Source organism: Parus major, chromosome 2 (genome assembly GCF_001522545.3).
Source record: "Parus major isolate Abel chromosome 2, Parus_major1.1, whole genome shotgun sequence".
Lineage (NCBI taxonomy): Eukaryota > Metazoa > Chordata > Aves > Passeriformes > Paridae > Parus > Parus major.
This window is the reverse complement of record NC_031769.1, coordinates 103,431,980-103,444,483: the sequence shown is the minus strand read 5'-3', so window position 1 is coordinate 103,444,483 and position 12,504 is coordinate 103,431,980.

The following is a 12,504-nucleotide window of genomic DNA, read 5'->3' as shown; positions in this document are numbered from 1 at the left end:
GCTTGCTTGCACACAGGAGCAGGTTTCTCAAGAGCTTTATGGTGGACTAGTCTTTACTCCAAAAGGATGTTTACTGCCAACAGTAATAATGGAACTGCACCAAAGATGAGAATTTATGAGACTCCTGTTCTTCATGTTCATCTGCTGACAATTAAGTGAGTGTGTCTGACCGCAGCCTCAGGGAAGGTCACGCCTGGCTGGCGACCACCCCCAGCCCTCTGCTGCTGGTGCTGAGCCCAACAGAAGACAGAGCATTAGTGCTCCAAGCATTTCCTTGTCCCACCCACGAAATTTTGGCAGTGAACTCATTATATGACATCCATTAAAACTGTCTTGTTGGCTGATAGATGACCCACCTTAGCTGCCAGAGCCTGCAGCCATCAGAGCCTCCTGTCTCCTCACTCTGATATCAGCTTTTCTGGACTGCTGCCAAGTTCATTTAGTCACACTGTTTTAACTTATTCTATTCCTTTCCTTTTCTTTTGCAACCCTCTTATCTCAGCTCTTTAGAAAGGAAAGGGTGAAGGGAAAAGGCACAGGAAATCAAGAGTAACCCATAGAATCCATAAACCTGCTATGATCCACCCTGCCATTACTGGAAATTGTCTCACTGGTTTGCACTTTTGTTCATGTAATTATGAATTATACCCAGGAAAATGGCTTTGTAGTTTTGCCTTATCCAAGTGGCAACCTCAGTTTTTAGTGCCAGGTAACACCAGTTTGTTACTATTAGGGTTTTAATTATTTTTCCCAGTCATTTTTGCTTTCTGCCTCTGTGGGTGTTCATCTTAGAGCTCCGAGAGCTGTTACTAACTGAGTAAGAACTGTGGGCAGGAGGATTTGTTACGAGGCCCATGCATTGTGCAAGATCAGGGACAGCTCACGTTCAGAAAGGCAGCACGTGTGTCCATACTGACTTCTTTTAGCCCTTGATGATGAGTTCCCTGTTGAATGAACTTCTTACCAGCCTGGTATTTTACACACCTGAGATACAGCAGTGATATGCCTGAGCAGCAGAGGTTGCCTCTCGCAAAAGATATTGCCCACAGAGCTTGGAGAAATCTGGGTGAGGAGTCAAACCCTGACTTTGAATTGTTGAGGTTGTGTGCGTGTAATGCATTGAAAACAGCTTTCCCAACAAAAAAGTAAAAATGCTGTTGTCTGAAGAGCCTTTTTATCATGATGTAATTATTTGTCACAGTGTAATTATTTATCGTGGTGAAGGAGAAGGGGAAACTACATTAGGAAATGTTTTGTTGTTTCTGCACTCAGACTATAAACATAACATTAGCTTTGTCTTGAAGGTTCAATGCTCTTCAGTAGGAATAATAAATATTATCTGAATAACAAAGCAGCAATGACAAGATAATGGATAATGACAATATAATATTATTGAAATGTAATGGACTGGTCTCCTTGAATACCTCTAGCAGTTAGATTTGAAAACTGAATGAGGTTTTAAAACAAATAAACGAAAGGTTATTCCTGACTGAATTCCTTTAGAGACTTTTCCAGAATGCTAAACCAGGAAAACTGTGTCTCTATATGTTTTTAGAAGAGAGTACCTTTAATAATGTATCAAAGGTGGAAATATATTAAACAGACACTATTGCCTCTGGTGAGTTATGTGTAGCTGTTAGTTGGTGTGTATTTCTATCTATGCTTCCCTGCGTGAAACTGATGAGAAGAGTTCCCACAAACAACAACATTTTTAATGGAAACCTGTGGATATGAGTGTAGCAGATATGTAGGAGACTTCTTTTGTGTCTAACATGACTCCTGTTACACCTGCATTTTTCACGATGAAATTTAAGTTATTAATGTTATAATGTAATCAAAATAATGTAAAAAGGGATAGATTACAAGAAGTCTAAAGAACACATAATCCATTTTCAAAGTTTTCAGTTATTCATGTGTCTCCTATGTAATATGTCATATCTAGAGAACTATAAGAATGCAATGATTGAAGGTGTCTGTCAAGAAAGAAGTTCTGTAGTGAGGGACAGATCAACATGAGATTGAAGGCTGAAAGAAGGTAAGTTCTACTATTAGATAAACAGGTGTATAAGCAAAGGAATAGAGGCTGAAGTCTGTAGGATGAAGTAGCATTATCACTTCCTAAGCCAAGGCTTTCTTAGAAAATGAGCATCCAACAGGTATGATGTCAAATTGTTCAGATAAAACTGATAAATGCAAATGGAGTCCGGGGAGAAAGAAAAGGATCAATTGATTGTGTTATGTTTGATTTGTTTCTTATGATTTTCACATCTTTACTGCAAAGCTAGCAATCTTTTTCTGACCAATGGGTGTCAATGCAACCTTATCAATGAAAATGAATTTGAGATGCAAATCAATGAAAAGTTTGCATGAACACTATCTTTGAAAAGTCACTAAGTATCAGGATTTCAAGGAAGATCAGGCTAGAATTTAATAGAAGAGTCCAAATTTTTTCCTGGTACTCAGGAGTCATATTCTTATATCCCAGTTTGCTGTGCTGTATATAAGAATGACATCAAGCAGATGGGGAAACAGGAACTCAGACAGTGATCTGGTTATTACTCTGGTGTGCCATTGTAGGTAGAATTACTGGATTTGTTTAGGGGACTTTCTGTAGGTCTCCAAAAGATGCTCAGATCAGTTGTAGCTCAGCTCTCTGTTACTACAGTACCAATTGTACATCATTCCTAAAAACTTAGGCAGTGAACAGTCAATGCTATGGATGTTTTAAAGTGATTTACATCCAAATGTGTTGAAAGCAGTAACAATCTAAAAATGTGGTGGAAATACCCCACTATGGGGGTAATGTCTTTCTGCTTGCGAGGTAGGCATCTTATATTATGCTTTGCAATGTAAGGGTGCCTAAAAACGGGTTCAGAATGTTTCAAGAGGAAATGTGGTTCATGGGACTGGGTCTTGATTCCTGGCTTCTCAGTTATTCATTAGAAAAATTTGTATAACACCTTATTACCAGATATTACTGCTGGGACTGCAATCAAAGGAGTTGTGACCCAGAGACTGCAACTAATAAACTCTGCATACCTGGCTAGGTAAATGGCTCATGTGGGATATTCAGAAACAAGTTGTTGATTTTGTGCTGAAGTTAAATTTTTTTCTTCTGAGGAGGGAAATTTATGATAGACCCTTTTTAATAACAGTAAATCCTTTTCTCTCAGTGCTGCTGTTATATAACTTTTTGTGATTACTTGTGATAACCACAAAATGGACATCTCAGAAGTGAGAAATGCACCATTCCAAATTGGTAAATCTGTTTTGATAACACAGCATTTAATCATGCATATTTTGCTGCTAAAATGTTTGGATAGTCTCAAATCAGCCTTTGTTATGAGCATTATTACTTGAGTACCAGCTTTCTGACAAAGGTGAGTTTTAAGGTGGGATTTGACTGTAGAAGATGAGTTCCTTTGTTTCAGTGAACCCGGAGAAAGGACTACTGGAGCAAGCAGTGTATGGGAAAGCACAGAAGTACCGGCTGACTGCTGTGTAGAGAGCTTTTTAATCTGTGGAAAAGAGATATACAAATTAATTTGAGCTGTATGCAGGCATAATTATGACTGTCTGCCACTCTATGCCTCCAAAATCACAAATCATTCACATAGCATGAGAAAAAAAGCCAGTGATACTAAAGTCAAGGGCCAATTCACAGCTCAGTTAAAGTGCTTAAAAATTGCAAGGCTTAAACTAGCTGATAATCTAATGATTTATGGTGGTTACAGCTTCACTATTAACTTTATTTTCTAAGGGAAAATAGTGGATGCACACATTTTGTTTGCTATCCTTCCTTCCTTTTCCTGACCATCTACCACCTTCTCCCAGTAACTTGTTTGCCAGCTCCATTCGTATTCGATAATTTAGCTGGTTATTTCTTGCAGTTTGAGGATAACAGAGATTCTCAGTGCTTTCTCTGAGGCTGCAGTCAGGCAGGAATCCACACGATCTTCCACTCTTCTCTCTGTTCCCAGACTGAAGGAAAAACTAATTGGGCTGCATGTCTTGCTAGATCACAGAGAATCTGCTCAATAGTCAAAGATTTTTCTTCATTAACTAAGGCAGTAACTAAGGTCAGACTGCAACCTAAATAAATACATACATTAAAGAAAACCAACCAAAACAAAAGAAAACACCCCCACCCCAAAAAAACCAAAACAAACCCAAAACCAAACCAAAACTAAACAAAACAAAACAAAAAAAAAAAAAGGAAAAACTGAAGGGACATGAAAAAAAAGGATTTTTGCTACATCTGACTTAGCAAAAAGGATTCTCTGCTGTAATTTAGAGTTAGGTGTGTAGAGGGATAGACTTCTTTACAAATATCAGGATAATGCAGAAGTTTAATTTTTACTTCTATATTTTTCCCTTTAATGTAACTTTTTCTAAAAAAAATATGGGCCATCAAACATTGCAATACATAAGTCTGGGGGGCAAGTGTAACATTTTAGCCATTCTACCATTTTAGCAGAAATCTTAACAGAAACACACACAAATTCATGCTTAAAACAAATGTTCAAATATGATTTGAATAATGTCTCATCAACACAGTCTTTAAATATAACACATATTGCATTTATATTGCTTTAAATGAAAACTTAGCACAAGAGTCTGTATTTTTATATATGGTATGCCCACTCCTTTGAATAATTGGATTATGTTCCTTGAGTCACAGGAACATAGATCTTGTCAAAGTGGATTACATCCCTGATCCATCTAATCCACCATCCTTTTTCAGAGTGGCCAGTGCCAGATGCTACAGAGCATTGTACAGCAGCCTCATGCTAGACAGATGCGGTACAGCCTGGCACCATGCAGGTCTCCTTTCACCTCTTAATGAGTGAGTTTTTTTTCTTTTGGCTGACATCAATCTTCCTTAATGCCATGGGAACAATACTATGAGAGTGAAAGGAAAAATGTCAGTTAGCTTTGAAATAATTTTGCCCACAAATGGGAAAAGAATAAAGAAAGGAAAGAAGGAGAAAACAGACACTTGAACATCTCAATGTACCTTTCATTCAGATGTAAAAAAAAATACTTTTGACTCTTTTCCTCCCTGTCTCTGTTGAATCTATTAAGGGTTTTCCTAATAAGGTGTTTTCAAACATGACTGCTAGATACTAAGCAGAAATGTATGTGGTCAAGTGTTGGTTGAAAATGTTGACAGATATTTTTATTCCCTCTCAAGATATTTGTAGATAAAATGTTGACCAAATGGACTGTATTTTTCCAAAGGAAACATGAAAAGTTGGTAAAAAAATGGTAAGAGGGAAAAGAGTATATATAAAATAAGTGCTATCAGGAGGAAATTTTTGTGAATGGGGACATTTCCTTTTGAAGCCAGATCTGGAGCTTTCAATAAAATGTCAAGATGTTTTTTATGAAGATTTCATATGACACATTTTATAGCATAGCTCTCTCATAAAAGCTGAAAAAGACAAAGACCGGACAATTTCATTGTACCCATGGCAGTAAAACTAATTTTTTTTTCATATAAACTTGTCGATCAAAACTTATTCTGCTTCTCTTTGTAGAGGGCATCTTTCTCTGCCTCAGTTTAATGCTGCTTTCCAGCCACTTCAATGTTTTGTGGGCTTTACAGATCTCCAAAGATGTGTGTAATATGATTCTACAGATACTGCTTCTTTTATTGGTTTTATTTGCTGTACTCTGTCTTATGGCTTTTCATCCCCTTCCCTCAGGCCACATGTAGTAGGTGGAGAAGGACTACCCAAACACATTTAAACCTGGAATTGTTCAACTTGCTGCTCAAGTTAGCTGCTTTACAAGTACTTGACCTCTTTACTCCAACCAGTAAAAACCTCCTTCGTAGCTCAGAAGCAATGTAGGAGTTAGTGAAACTCTTCTGATTTACACCACCTGTCCCAAATAGACCTTTTAGCACTACTTTTTTATTTCCTTACAAAGTACCTTTTGCTTTTGTTTGGAAAGACATTTTTAGATATTTTTATAAGGCAGATAAAAGTGCCATAAATATTAAATGTATAACGGTCCCAGTGTGAGACACTTGATGGCAAGTCTCATTCGCTTCTCTTTTTGTAGAAAAGGATATGAGAATGCAAATGAAACTGCAGGTGTTACAAAATTCTATCCAACTACAATGAAAGAAGAGCTGACTGACGAATAAGGCATTTAGGCTTTTATGTTTACTGTTGCTGCTCATTACAATTAGGTATACCAAACTTTTATCCTTATTTCTTTATACATATAATAGAGGAAATCAACAAATATAGCCAAGGGCATATAAAAAGGGGAGTAAATTCACATTTGAATAACATATTTATCTCCTTCTAGCCTGAAATATTCAATAGGCAGTTTTACCTGTTTTAAAAATTTCTCTCAATATAAACTGGAAAATCCAGATCTAAAAATGTATTTCCAAATGTTCTCTCTTTCTATCAGAAGTCAGTGAATTTAGATCAAGTTGATCACAGCATAAAAAAATGCAGTAATGAGTCAGACAAGGAAGTCAGTAGTCAGAAACTGTCTTAAGGAGTAGTGAATATTCTGTATTTTAAGTGTTATGCCACATGTAGGAAGAAGAAGGAAGAAACAAAGTGGTGGTAATGACAACTGACAGGAAGGCAGGGAATGGTGCCAGTCACTCATCCACAGCATTGTTGCAGGTGGTGGCTAGGTCTGTAAGAAAGTAAGTTGTCAGTGCCCAGCCCAGAGGCAGAACATATAAATCCACCTCCTGCTGCTTTTATCTGGGTGGCCTGTTGATATTTCAGGTTTTCTTCATTTGGTCTGTATGAAGATAGTTAACTCTATTGCAAACTCTATAAGCAAACAAGGCTTTAACAGAAGGGAATGAGCCTTAGCAGGCAGTCATATTTTTCCAGTGGTGCTTGTTAAATCTACTCTTTCACTCTCTGAAGTATTGAAGGAAATCTGCCATGAGCCCAATGGAGCCACTTAACTAGTTCTACTAGACTCACTCCCTCCCTATTGATATATAAAGTTAAATTTATTGTACATCTTAATCTATTGATTTATTATGGTTATTTTTTTGGTCAGCTATCTTGCACAAAGTTGCTAAAATAATTGCACAGGTTCTCAGTGCTTTATTTCACATATGCTACCAAGGGTATCAATCCACTTAAAAACAAACAATGTTGCTTGATTTTAAAACAGATATAGCAAAAGAAAATGCACCATGAGATGGAGAAAATTTCTGAAACAGGAGGCAAAGGATCCTCATGGGATTATTGCAAATCTTTTTAGATTTAGAGGTTTGCTGGGTACCTATTAGCATCTCTAGCCACAGGCTGTGGAGAAGCTGCATATCATTCCCCTACAAGAATCTCTGTGTGTAAACAGCTTACCTCAAGTTTAATGGCCAATAAAACCTATTTAGGGTGTTATTTTTTCCTCTTATTTTTATTTTTTTTTCTTTTATTTCTTTTCTATTTTCTTCTAAGATTTTTGTAGTCATATCATGGCTGAGTGCAGCATATTCCGTATTTCCATTTCTGTATTTTGCATGATCAGATTTGGACACTGCTAAATATGTTTTGATTCCAGAGGTTTAGACCCAGCAGAGCAGTAACACCAGCTTGAAAGCTTTAAGTGGCCATTGTAAGTGTAACTCTCTTGTGAGCACAGTTGCCTGTCGCTGCACTAAATGTAAAAAAAAATATCCCTATTATTTCCCAGGGTGAGACACAGTAACAGCATTGTGGTCTCAAAACTGTGTAATCCAAGAGTACTAACTTTGATTGTTTTAGTTTATTGAACACATGAAAATGTGTGCAACCTGGGGGCTAAAATGTACAGTTTAAGGAAACAAAAATGCTGAAAATATGACACAATGATGAACCAAACACTTGAAAAGCAGTCTTCCTCATTTGAGGAGAAACAATCTTCTGTGAGGGAAAACTATCTTCTATAAATAAGAATCAATAAATTGGCTGACAGAGCTGGTAGATGATAAAATATAGATTACAGTGGATAGACCTTTTTTTGTTCTGGAATATTTCCCTTGCTAGACATATTCCCCAAACAAAAATCTCTTACGTATTGCAGAAAAGAAATAAGTTCCTTAGAAACATCAACAAATGTTTAGTGTAGCTGTGTTCTCTTGTGGACCAGCTCACCTCAGATGTCTGTGCTCTGAAATGGAAGGTCTTGATCAGCTCTGTGATCAAGTATTCCTATAGTTCAGCACATACAGGTCCACTATTTAAATGCAATTAACTAGTCATCTCAAAAATAAAAACCTCACACAACTTTTGTGAACATGAGAATGTTCAAACTGCTACACATCAGTATACTTTCCTGTGTAAGTCACTGAAGAATAATGGTAATTTCTGCAACAGGCAGAATCCAGGCAAGAATTGTTTATGGTGTAAATGAATTGTGTAGTGGCCCGGATGGTCTGGCCAGGTGCTACCTCAGACATGATTGGCAATAAAAACGAGGGACAGGCATGAATGTGTGACCCAAAGAGTAAAGATCTTTAATAAGCAAAATAACAAAAGCAGAATCCAAACAGTGTATGGGGATGCACACAAAAGATCAGGGTCCAGAGTGTTACAGTAACTTCTGTAATGTAGGTTAGGGATGGAGTTCAAGGGAAAGGAACCAAGAAAAAAGGGATTAGGAATATGTAAAATAATGCACCAAATTTTAACCAATGATAACGAAGAAACTATAGAACTTTTTGGCAACATTTATATAAAACTAAACAAGGGGAAACGTGGGTAATACTTTACTCTCCACAACTAGAGGGTTTTTCCCACTGCCTCCCATCCAGATTTTTATCAACCCAAACAGAATTGTTCCCATAAATTTTTCCTAGACCCTAAAGGTGTTAATTGATAGACTACCATTGAGCTAAACCCAAAACTACTTACCAGACCTTTGGACATTCTTTAGATAAACTTGATACTGGTCAGCTCTCTTTTTATGTTTCTTCATGGTTTGGTTAAAGTGGTTCAAGCCCATAATCAGAAACATCTGGTTTTCTTTGTTAATAAGACAGAGAAAATTAGGCAAAACTTAATCTGTCTGAATATGACTCAGACTGTGTGTATTCATGTGTATTTGAGACAAAAAATTAAAAACCAAAAATATTATTTTAAAGGAAAATTATGATCTTTCCCATGAAATGAGAGAACTGCTCTCTGGATAGCAGCTGTCCTGAAATAGCTTTCAATTTAATTGCTGTAATTTAAGATATTATATCTACATAAATCTTTATTTTTACAGGGAGAAGATTGTTTCACACATTAGATTTGTCACTGCAACATGACAGCCTTTCCTTATTTGAGCATTCCCCAGTAAATCTTTATTCACAATAACAACTGAAGCATGACTCCAGATATTATACTAGACAGCACAAAATGAAAACAGTTTCACACAAAAGCATCAAACTCATGTACTAAATATATATTAAAAACCCAGATACTAAATGGCAGGATTTGACACAGTCATAAAACTTAACAAGTTCTGACAAAGAAAGAATAAAATATGTTGCTGGATTTTTTTCTGCTCTGGCTGATTTATAAAAGGACAGCATGGTTCAAAGATGGAAATAGCAGTAATAGAACAGATGTCTTGATTTTTGATTGAACAGATTTTGTTCCAAAATGTGGACAATAATTTTACCTCCCTCCTGTAACATTTTTATTACTGCAATTTAAACCAAAACAAGGTTAGCTCAGGTCGCCAGGTAATGTTGCTCTTTATTTCCAGCTGCATGTCTGTGCCTTAATTTTGACAGCAAATGATGGATTTTTTTTTTTTTTCTTAGATAGTGTATTCCAGCCTAATATTGAAGGTCCAAATATGTTCTGCATTTACAACAGTCTGTATTCAGAGGAGTTCCTGTTCTGCTACCCTGACTGAACCAGCTCTGAAGCTGCAGACCACATGGATTTAGGGATTTGGCTACCAAGCGAAGTTGCCCAGATGCTTAACTGTGAAAATCTATTTAGTCAAACAAGTAAGACTTGTTTTCCTCGATGTCAATCCATTGCTTGTGTTCATATGTATTTGTCAAACACAGAAAAACAAGAACTCTCTCAGCTGCACATTATCCTTTCCAGGTTTTTAGAAAAAAGAACCTAGAAATCCAGAATAAAAACATCTCTTATTGTGAACATCTAGACTATTTAGGCCTGATATACTTGAGAAAGTATGGTGGATAGGGTGATACCTCTGTCTTGAATGGCTGAAGGTTCTCCTCCTAAATTCATTGCAGAGTTGCAGCACACTGCTCTTCTTGTAGACAGGAGACAAGAAAAGGCACAAGCATGTCAAAATGAACTGAAGAACACTGAAATAAAATTACCCTTATTGCAATTTTTTTTCTCTTCACCAAGTTAGGAAAAACTCAGATGTACAAAATACAAATGACTACGTGTGCTTATGAACAAGAAACTTCATCTTATTGTCCCTGAAGGTTCTTCAGAAGAGCAGGCTTATTCTCCAGCAATAGTTTAGCATAATGACCTTTTCCTTAGAAAGTATGTGCTTCAGAATAAAAGAAAATAATATTTTTTTTAGCTTGTGTGCCTAGTTGTAGTGTTCTCTATTTTTAATACAAAAGAATTTCAGTGGGGCTCCGCTTCTGCTGATTGTCTCTCATTTAGTTGAAACTCAACTGACTGTGAGTATTCAGTATAAACAGGTTGATTCATATGTGAAAAGTTAAGCCAATTTAATTACATCTGAAGTCAGCTTAAGCAGTAAGTTAATTATGAATATTTATTACTAAAATATTATCAACGGTGTCTTTGATTGGCAGAAATATTACCACTTTAAATTAGTTACAGCCTGGATGAGGAAAAAATAAATATAACTCTTGTCACATCTATAACATGACTGTGGGTCAGCTGAACACTAATTAGGAAATGAAAACAAATAATGGTTCCAGTCCAAATAATGAAGAAGAAAAAAATATTCCAGCAATAGACCTGTCAAGCAGAAGACAAAATATTGCTTGATATGTCTGTAGTTTGAGATTAAATCAAATCAACCACAAAACAATAGGAAGTCTGAGACAGAGTTTATCCCCTCAGACTGAAGTATTGATTGCATTAGCTATACAAGGCAATCCTTTGAGGGTGGGGAGAGAATGATAACACTCTATAGCACATGAATGAGTGATTGAAACATAAATGAATGTAAGCAGCAAATGAATTCCTGAAAAGGGCAGACTAAATAACATATGGAAATTTACAAAATAATGCTCTCCCACCAGTATTCCAGGGCACACTAAATGGTAAAACAAACCCTTTTTAGAAATAAAGATGTTCCCAAATGCCAAAAAAACAACAAACTATCTGGTTATTAACCCAAAATCCTTTGTTCTTCTGTGTACTCATTGTGATGAAAGAAGCTTTAGCACTTTCCATGATAGCACAAGGAATGGGAAAATGAAGCTTGCAGCAAATCTCTAGGACTTTACCCAATTTAGCTTGTGTCTCATAAGCTTCCATCCATTTCCATTTGGAGAAAATGCTATAATTTTCTTTTATTCATTGTTTTGAAAAGCTTAAATTATGCTTTCTTAGTGAGTTTGCTTATTGCAATTTTATTTCCCTTCTGTCTGTCTAGTACACAAAATAAGTTTGAAATAGAGTACACTTCTTCCTCAGGAAAAGACACATATAAAAACAAGGAAGGTATCAGGAAAAAATGTCATGTTTTCCACCATTCTTCCTTATTTGATTCAGACAAACTTTGCTAGTATTTGTCTGTCAGGAACACACATAGAGGTCTTTTTTTCTGGAGAGTTTGCAGTGTGTTGCTTCAGGAATCAGAAGTAGACAGAAATTTGCTTGTACTAGTCGTTACAGAGCGACTGTTGCTGCTGAGCTACAGTCTTCACTTACATGATTTGTGCTCAGCTGGGGTTTGGGCTATTAGTCCTTTGTTGGAGAAGTTGCTTGATTGTATGTGGAGTTCATGAACGTACTTTTCCTGTAACAAACTGCTCATTGCCCTTCTAGCTAAAATGATCAAGGGTTTTTCTGTTGTTGAGGTACATATGTCCCAGAAAATCTAATGAAAAGGCCATACAGATATAGCGCAAATTCACAGCAGGTGTGCTAACTAAATACAAAGTGTATTTGTTTAATGACTGTTTCACACTTGCCAACCATATGGAAGTCAAAAACTCCCCTGGCACTACAAAGACAGGCTATCAAAAACTTAGATGAAACATCAGCTGGCTTAACCAGAAAGTAAGTAACATCTGGATTAGTGTACAGGAAAACTTGCTCCCTTTGAGGATTTGCATTGATGGGGATAATATTGACACTGCCTTTGTTTCAGTATTATTTTTGAACTAACTAGAATGTGCAGTGTCAACGGCATCACAATCTACGTTTGGATTAGGCAGATTGCAAACTTTTCAAAAGCTCATCTCCACATTTTAGAGGTATTTATGGCTTCAGAAATGCTTCCATATTTATTTCCCTAGTAATCCACTTAATGTAATAGCATTCAAGAAAGCTAAGAAGCATG